The 9,653-nt window shown below is 36.6% G+C and overlaps 1 pseudogene; it reads left to right on the top strand.

Moving 5' to 3' along the window:
• The first annotated feature begins 7,668 nt into the window (after positions 1 to 7,668).
• LOC119641555 lies at positions 7,669 to 9,101 on the top strand (annotated as a pseudogene).
• The last annotated feature ends 552 nt before the right edge of the window (positions 9,102 to 9,653 follow it).

Raw genomic sequence — 9,653 nt, 5'->3', positions numbered from 1 at the left:
AACACCCAAAATGAATTGAGACAAACCCACCTTTTATTACACCGATCGATTCAGAAAGTAAATCTAAACTTGTCTGTCCGACTGTCTGTCTTGTTTGATGAGATTTGACTGAGGTGTTTTTCCCCAGGGGCGATCGCTATGAAAAATTGTTTGGATGATCGAACCACGCAGTGCAAGCAGCATAACTCACATAATTACCATGTTTGTCATTCGAATATTTCTGCAGTATTTTTGAAGCAACCTTCTCTAGGAAATCCGTAGGATTTTTTTAAAAAAATTTAAATATTTTTTATTAACAATAGACTGTTTTTTTTGGGTCGAAAATTACAACTCAAACTTGCGCCAATTACGCAAAAATCAAAATGATTTTTTTTTTAAGTTTAAATTTGGACCAGTTGCTCTACTCGTCTCGGAGCCCCTACAGCTAAAGATGTCTGTAGAGAAGGGCTGCGGTGTTGTCAATATTAATATAGGGTATGCTTAATAATATCCGCAAAGATTATTATTGTGCCACCTATAGCTTGGGAAAAAGGAATTTTGCAAAAAAATCTCTTTTTTTTAGGATCTTACTGTTTGGTTTACCCCTTAACGGTTCTCATGTGCAGCTGAGAAAAATTCAATTCGTTTCTTAATGTCTCCTTTACTTACTCCTATGCACAATTAAAATAATTCAAGTATTTATTAACTGAGTAAGATTTTTAGGATTTATTTCAATTATAAACGCACATCATACCTACTTGTGGAGCAGCGTCACTTTGAACAAATCTTGGATTTTGATGTCTTTTATACCTACTACTGTAAGGTGGGGGTGTTCTCAGTTTGTTCTTTCCCTTAATGTATGTAACACTTAAGAGGCAGAGGAAGCGTGAAATTCTGAGTTACTTGAGCCATGTCTGTCCGTCTGCGTGTCTGTGTTGTTGGCACTCTCCTGGTCGCAAAAATGAAGAAATCGACTTCAAATTTGGTGAAAACAGTGGAAATTTCTGCACGCAGTTTGGTCAGAGGGGAAGCGCGCAGTGGAGCGTAAACTGAACGCAACTCAGTTTTTTTTAACAAAAATTTTTGGATTTTCGTTCGTTACTCAGAAATTATTAGAGTTAAATTAGAGCTGAAATTTTCCACTTTGCGAAACATTTTACTCTTTATGTGCAAATATGGAAAAAATCGCCCACACATTTTATGCTTATTTACCATAAGGCAAACAACGTAGAATGCTTAAAACTGGGTTGCACGCTCCTCGAATTAATATATATTATCGGCCTAAAAATGGATTAATTTTAAAATGAAGTTAGTAGACACCGCAAATAACTTTTCTTAATAATACCAACGATATGGGTATCAAATAAAAGAACTTGGAGAGTAGAATGCGGTGCGTATGAGAGATTGGGATTTCTTGCTTGTTCTTTTTCATTATTGTTATCATAATTAATTTACTATTTCTAAGACTAAAGGATTACAGCACTAGTATCTAGAGCTATCGACTTCTTCTTTTTATTACATCAATTGATTGGGTATCATTTTCTAAATCGATATACATCCGTTCACATAATTCAGAACTGTTTTCTGAATCGATTTAAACTCGTCTGTATATTTTATATTTCCATTTTAATAACGCCATTTATGTTAAAAAGCAAGTTAAATCCGAGCTCGCTATCAGCCAAGTTAAAAATCAGTTTTGTTGGCGCTGAAACGGAATTTTTATGTCGTCGATCGATCGATAATTTAATCGTGATCTTTGGAGTTTTATCAACAGTCATAGTTCTCAGTTTTGAAGAAAATTTATTTCTTGACATAATCAGTGTTAGTAGATATCAGGCTTGGTGTCCTTATGGTGGACCTTTTTTTTTAATGTGATCAATCACTCAAGGGATGTCACCTGCATGCATAACACGATGATGATCAAAAAGAAGTAGGAAAAGAATTAGGGAGGGAGTGGCTGTATAACCAACCGTTAAGTTTTATGCCTCTATCAAGCATGGTCTACCACGCCTGTATACTCGGTTATGTGCCAGACGGGATGTGGCATTTAATACACGGCTTGCAAAAATATATATTTTCTATAATTATTTCTTTTTTATTTTAATAAACATGCATGGACTTGGTTAATTTTCTCGTGTGGGATCGTTTAGCAATCGTAAACCTGGCCTTTCGTTCCTCGTTTCCGTCAACAGCTTTCCTTACAAGAGTATTAATTTCTTTTGAACTCTCCACTTGCACACTAGGCTGGGTAAAGAAATTTGGTTAATACTTTTGTGTGCAGTCGTTTCGGATTCGCGTAGACGAGACGTACTTGAAAACGGGAACACCTGGAACGTTTCAATAAGGAGTTAATACACAAAGATGCGTAAAAGTGATTTTCCAGGACTACCACACATTAATAGATCAAATAAGAAAACGATTCAGACACTGGAGACTGAGATCGCACTATTCCTATCTCTCTCTGCCGATGTTGATGGAGTTTATTATTATTATTGTTGTTATTATAAATTTAGCCAGAGAATAAATTCTAAGAATAAAGTCTTAAAGCACCAGCATATAAGGCTTTATTAAAAACTCTACCACCTTGAGGTTTGAACCCACGAGTATTGTTGTTGCTAGTCGAGACTTTTGCTTACTCGGCCACTCAGACGGATTGATGGAGTTTAATTCACACAAAGCGAAGGAGTTTTTATTATCAATACTTCAGTTCCTTCAGATACAAGAGATTGGAATTTACGTTGCCTTAAAAATACAGAAAAGCATTTCTTCCCAGAAGAATCACAGAGAAGACTTTGTGCCTGCTTATTGACACCATTTCGAATGAATAACATATGTAGTTTAATACTGTCTTAGGCAAATTGAAAAATGCAAAAAAAAATTTAAGCACACAATGTATTAAATGATATACCGAACCCGTTGTAAGGCACAGTGCATTGCTAAGGACATCATTTGTTTGACGTCTCTAACAATAGCGATTAAAAATTTGTACATTTTTTGTGTTTATTACATATTTTGATATTACTCGAATAACTTGTTACAGTTGGAAAATGATTCGGAAAGGCTGTAACAAGTCACAAGAAGATAAAGCAATCAATGAAAAGCTTTTTCTTTAAACTTTGCCATTGAGTTGGCAGCACTTTAAGAAAACCGTTATCAGATTTCATTCTCTGTTGCATTTTTGCGTGAATTTAATACGAAATTTCCTAAAGTTTTGAAAGAAGACTTTTTGCCCCTTGTGCAACCGAATACAGCACAACTTAGTCCAAACTTAAATTTTCATAAATCAAAAATTGCATCAAAAAAAAAGGAGTTGCTTTGTTATAAAAAGCTTTTATATAAAACTTAGACCGTGATGTTCTAGTTTTTCATTTATTATATTTATTAACAGTTGGTAGAAAATATATAAGGAGATGTGAAGAACAAACAAAGATGAGAAAAAACAAATAATAATTCATGAAAAGAGAAAAAGCATGTACGCAGCGAGCACAGAGGCACACTCACAACCAGTACAGATCTGAGTTGCAAGTGAATCGTTAAACCATTGCAAACATGCGAAAGCTTGTCAACCGGCAAGAGCAAACATCAATTAATTTTCGAACCATAATGAGATGACTAAGAGATGGCAAGTTAGTTTAAATACGACATAGGCAAACCGCGCGTATTCAGCAAAGTTGTTTTGATAGACTTTAAATAATCCGACATTGAGGTTAAGTGATAGACATCGTTTAGGTTTCCGCAAACAACTCTGAAAGGGTTAAACAGTCCATAATTATATTTATATTGGCTAAGTGTAGTCAAGCTAACGTGCCTAGAGAAGCGATTAGAGACACTAATGCTTATCCCACCAAGCAATGTGGACAAACTGATAGTACCATTTAATAACATAGTTAAGAGGGAAACACCAAGAATGAATCTACGTTTCTCAAGTGACGGTAAGGATAACAGAGGCTACCTATTTTCATAAGGAGAGGAAGAGAAACAAGCGGGTCCCAACTCAAATTTCTAAGGGCAAGCAGCAAGAATTGCTTCTAAACCGATTCAGTTCAAGTTTTGGTCTAGCTAAGTACACGTGTAGCTTTTTTGTAATGGAGGGATTCTTCAGTTCTTTGGACCACCTCTTACTGATACCAAGCGCGGACCTAGTTTTACTTAAAGAGAACTCAATGTGCAAATTAAAACCTAATCTTCGGTCGGATGAACGATGAACGAATCAACCTTTTCCAACTTGTGTGCATCCATGAAGTGCTCAGTATTAGTTGACTTCCTTCTCCATGTAACCAAATTATTTAAGCCCATGCTGATGCGATTGCGATTCCAAGGATAAGGAAGAGAACAGTTTAAAATCGTCAGCGTAGATGGATGTAAACCAGTTAATATCATTGTTTACGATCTTGCATGTGATAAGATGGGCACCTCGACTGTTGATTAGATCCTTTTGCTTTTATCTTTCTTACCAAAATTATACAAGAAGAGATCTTGCCGCCAAATTGTTCCGATATCGAGTTCATGCAAGGCGTTCTTGGCCGCTTTACCGTATGACGGATAATTTGCATCAGAACACACTCCTTAAACACTAACTTGCCCCCTATTTATATATTCTTATTTATATATATATACAGGTATACAGGTTAGACCTCTGCAAACATTTTTTCTACTGAAATATATAACGACAATATAATATAAAAATGATTGTAGTATAACAATGTAATACCAATAATAGATTAGAGTCTTGGTGTAGAGAGAGGAATTTGCAATTTAGTATTCAGAACGTAAGCCAATTTTCTTCAGCAATCAAACCGCTGCTAGCTCACATGTTACAGATCGGTAACTCCCACTTATTTTTACCTAAGCATAGCAATATGTGTGATCAATGCTTCAATCTGTGCGGATGTATAAACAATAGTTCGTTTTACAAATTTAAAGCGCAGCCGGTTTCCCGCAGAGGGGATTGCATTTGTCTGACCGACAAATGGGGAAACTTGGAGGATAGGTCGTTGTTTCGTTGGGATTTCGGGTAATGCGTATAAACAGGGCGCCCCTTTTTCAAAAAAAGAAAGACAAAAAAAAAATAACTGCGATGGAATCGAATTTAGGGGAATATGTGCAGAATTCAGATACTGTGAAGTAATTAAAAAACACTCAGCAAGTCAGCCCAACGTTTGTGTACACAATAAATTTGTAAAAAGCCTAGGCTTGATTTACGCAGCTAGAGCTCAGAAGACGAAACACGATATGTACGTTTATCGCGTTGATGATATTCGATTGCTTTCGTACCGACTTAGGCTTGTCATTCGTTGCATGTCCAACGAATTATTCGTGAAATGGTCGGCGCATGTACAGCAACACAATGAAAGCCATTAGACTAAAATTGAAAATTGGCTTCATGCTAACCTAATAAATTGAATCGTAAACCGACCCCAGAATATTAAGCATTTATGAGAATAAAAGTACTTAAGTCAATCATATCGAAATAACTGCAAATGCAAATCCTGATGATATTAAAAACAAGTAAGAACATTATAGTCGGGCAAAGCCGACCGTTCAATTCCGCACACTCGCTCCACTAGAACAATTAGTCGCTAGTTTTGGTAATAATACATCAAAAATAACATAGTATAGTCATTCAAAGGCATACTTTTTATGAGAGCCCGAGCATTGGAGGATGATCAAAATATCATGTGACCTGCGCCAAATTTAGCAAAGTCAATTTAGTTTCCAAACATTTCATTATTATTTCCACTTTCCGTCGTAGAAAACTAGAAGGTTTTCTTTCTCTCCATGTAAAAGCTTTCTTTTCATCATAATCCTTAGGGTTTAAATATCTTAGGATCTAAAAATAGATCTACGTGAACTATTTTTTTTTTTTTTTGTTTTCCTAGTGTGGCTTCGTCTTCTTTGACGGGCTTAATATTTATGAGAAATCTCACATGATGCGGGATCGGAGAAATAGATGCATGTGTTTCATATTTGGTCCACTTAATTTTTACGCCAACTTAGTACCATGAGCAAATTTTCATCATAAAACATTAGCAATTAATTCTTTTTGGCATATGTGGGCTTACATTTCCTGAGAACCCTTATCTACGTTTTTATCCAAAAAGTAGATCTATGTAATCCAAAACTCCGTTAATTTGATTTTTTTGTCATTCTACCGTGAACTAATTATACGCTAGACCACATGTGCTACAGGGTGTGTTAACTCAGAGCGGTCATCCAAAAACAACGAAAGGAGGAGGTAGTGTTTGTATTGTGTTTGATTTAAACATGGAAACATCAGATACGCCAAAAAAGACCCCTACTGGTGGACCTTTCCAAAGACGCGCTGTGTGATGAAAGAATCACGAGTCGCGATAGTGTGCCATGCGACATACAAGCAATTCCAAGACGAGTGAATGGGAACCGCTAGGAGAAAACTTGTAATTCTGGTAAGAGACTTAATTGCTGGATGAATCCGTTTCATCTCTGGAGAACACTTGCCTTAATGTACCCATACATGACCACTACACAACCCATATTACTCCGATGCTCAGTGTTATCAGGAGCCTTGGACATACTTTTGTGGGCCATGAGCACCGTTCCGCTCTGTGCTATCGAGCATCATCAGGCACAATTTGGAGGCTGCAGCCTACGTATACGAGCTATACTCTAATTTTGGCAGGATATAGGCGATGTAATGAACTGCACCGAAGTAAATTTTACATCGCCTGAAACACCTTAGAGCCTTGATAGCATACTTCGACATACCGAGTATATATTCTGTTCAACGAACATCATTTTGTGAACTTATGCCGAAAACAGCAAGGGCTGCCGATTTCTTCACATTAACACTATCAAATGGGAAAAATTGTCCGTCACTTGTTCCATGCGTTAAAAGAGAGCACCGTGTTTTGGTGTCATTAAAAATCACTTTAGTGGCTTGACTCCGCTCTGTTATATTTGTGAAGTCTCGACTTAATGTCTCACTCGTCATAAACTTTTTGTTGCGTGTTTGGGTGCTGCTGAACCCCCGGACAAAAAAGAAAACAAATGACACAATATCAATAATTTTTTTATAAAACAAAATTGTTTAGTTACGAAAATCACGAAAGAGGGAACGCTTGTGAGAGTCTTGCAACGCCTCGATGTCTCAAAATATACGGGCGTGTGTTTGTACTTCTCTGGCATTACGCTCTTAGTTTTTGTAAGGTTGTGGTGGTTGTATGCTATTTACCATGTTGTTATTTCTCTGGGAGTCCGCAATATTTCTTACTCGGCGACTACATTTAAGAGATATCGACGCTCTGGTCTTAACACAACATGATATGGGGGAATATGATGATGTCGCCTACAAAGTCGCAAAAGAATCCAAAATATGATCTCAATAGGTCAAAAGACATGCTTACAGCGCCCACACGCCTATGCAACGAAAACTATAAACACCTTCGCTTTCCGTATCTCCTGCTTCTTACACATAAAGTACAACAAATATCTCAGATAAATTTACGTTTTTATTGTAAAAATAGGAAAAATCAGTGTAGTGTATAGAAATCTGATTCTGGTGTGGAATACAAAGTATAAAAATCTGGTCCTTTTCATTTTTTAAAGTTAATAGTGGTGGGTATAGAAGATTCGATCACGACGGAATATAATTTTCTCACTTATTTTTTATTTATTTAAAAAATTTATTTATTTTTACTCTCAGAGACGACAATGGGGTAAATTACTAACTCTACCTGGTTATGCTTCCACAATTGGTTCACTGGTGTCTGGCTATAGTAAACTTTTTTAATAAATCCCCGTCGTTGCGGTGCAACGACATTATTAATAATAAACGCCGCCCATCAGCTTTGTGAGGCTCATCAAAAAAACCTGAAGGATCATTTCGCAGAGAGTTTAAGCTCTGCACGTTTGGCGTTAGTATCAGCGAAGAGTGATTCAACTACAGGTTCCAGTTTAAACGATTTGATTACTAACTTATACGGTTCATTAATAGAGAAACTTAAAGGAATTCTGCAGGATCTGTTAGTATTCCTGCAGACAGAATGGTCATTTAATATTAAATCGGGGTAGAAAGTATTAGAGAGAATTTATTAATTGGTCTCTTGAGTCGCATTGCGAAAGTGATGAATTCATTTGATGAATTCATTCAAGTTCAAGCTCACCTAACTTATTGCTGGTTCCTTCTTGCTTAGAAATGGAGCAGAACGGCGTACACGTTTTGGTAAGCAAGCTTATAACTTCTTCCAAGATTTATCTTCTGATTGATTCGTTGACTCTTTCTCCGATTACTGTAGTAGATGATTTATTAGAAATCGATTCGGAAAATAATGCTACATTAACTCACGCAACTGAGGTTTGTTCCGAAAAGCGCGAAACGGCTACAAGGGTTAAATATCTCACAAATGTTACGCAAAAGCGTTGAAACTCGCGGTTGACTTAATTGTTTAGAACCTCGCAGTGTTCGAACGGTAATGAAACGTGTTATACGATTATACTGGAACTACATGAACTCTTGAAGCCAGCAGTGATTCGAGTCGTAAGACACTTTTTAGCAACTTAACAAGCAGCAATTCCGCTCAAATTGGTCCAACTACACACCATTGCAATTACAACCCAGTTATCTATCCTATACCCATTGCTTGTTTTCAGAAAAAATTGACATTTGTACTTCTGTGGACTTCTCCAAAGTATCGATAGTCATCGGTATTATAAAAATTAGTTTGAAAGTAAGTTTTTATATCAACTTAATTTTTGGAACACGGAAATCCCACCTTCGGTTGTGAGAGCACAATTATAGACATTAGATTATCATCTTTCCTGGTTTATATTATAGTTGTTGTTGCTTGTAAACGATTTACAGACTTTACTACTGGAAAGCGTCCAATTACGCACCTTCATCATATTCGGCTTGCAACAAATCCAGGTCGATACACATTACCTACAAATGAACTTGTGGCGTTTTGTTAAAGATGAAAAGTAAGTTGAATAAATTGAAAACAATTATTTTCTATTTACATTTTCTAACATTTTGTAGCTTATTAAATTTTCTTCGGGAGGAAATTCTGGTCTCTGCTGTTCATCGTTGCCTTGAATCTACTCTCATGCAGCCCAATGCAACCGAGATTATCTGTGAACGGGATTAGTAGATACTTTTGATCTCTCTCTCCCTCCCTCTTTTTAAAGGACTAAAATTCTGTGCAATATTCCGATTTTCATTATTAGTTTAAACTATTCTTTCTTATATCTTTTCTTTTCTAAACCATGCTTAGCGTAACGGATTAATAAAAATAGTAATGCTTGATCTATAATTCGGTTATCTTTGTTCGGTTTTATCATCGGCTATTGTGGGGAATTCTTCCAATCACAATCCTCCATTTGCACTAGTTTTTGGTAATTTTGAGAGTTCAATTTTTATGCTACAGGTGTCTTTCCATGAATAATAGAAAAAACTTGTAATGAGAATGATGGCGGTTTACCGTTTTAAAGTTGCCGTCTTTGACCGAAACTCCGTCAGCATCAATACACAGGTGGAGCTCCGGGGTGTCCTGGAAGACGTTCATGGGTATCCATCACACAATTTTAAGGCGGACCACATAGCAGTGGACATCCGCATAATAATCAAGAACTTCGAAGCACTCATGGAGCAGCTGCTGGAGGCTTACCCTAGCATAACCATATCGCCGTACATGTAAACA

This window comes from Glossina fuscipes, unplaced genomic scaffold, assembly GCF_014805625.2.
Source record: "Glossina fuscipes isolate IAEA_lab_2018 unplaced genomic scaffold, Yale_Gfus_2 154, whole genome shotgun sequence".
In the NCBI taxonomy this organism is placed as follows: Eukaryota; Metazoa; Arthropoda; class Insecta; order Diptera; family Glossinidae; genus Glossina; species Glossina fuscipes.
This window is presented reverse-complemented; position numbering and strand designations above follow the sequence as displayed.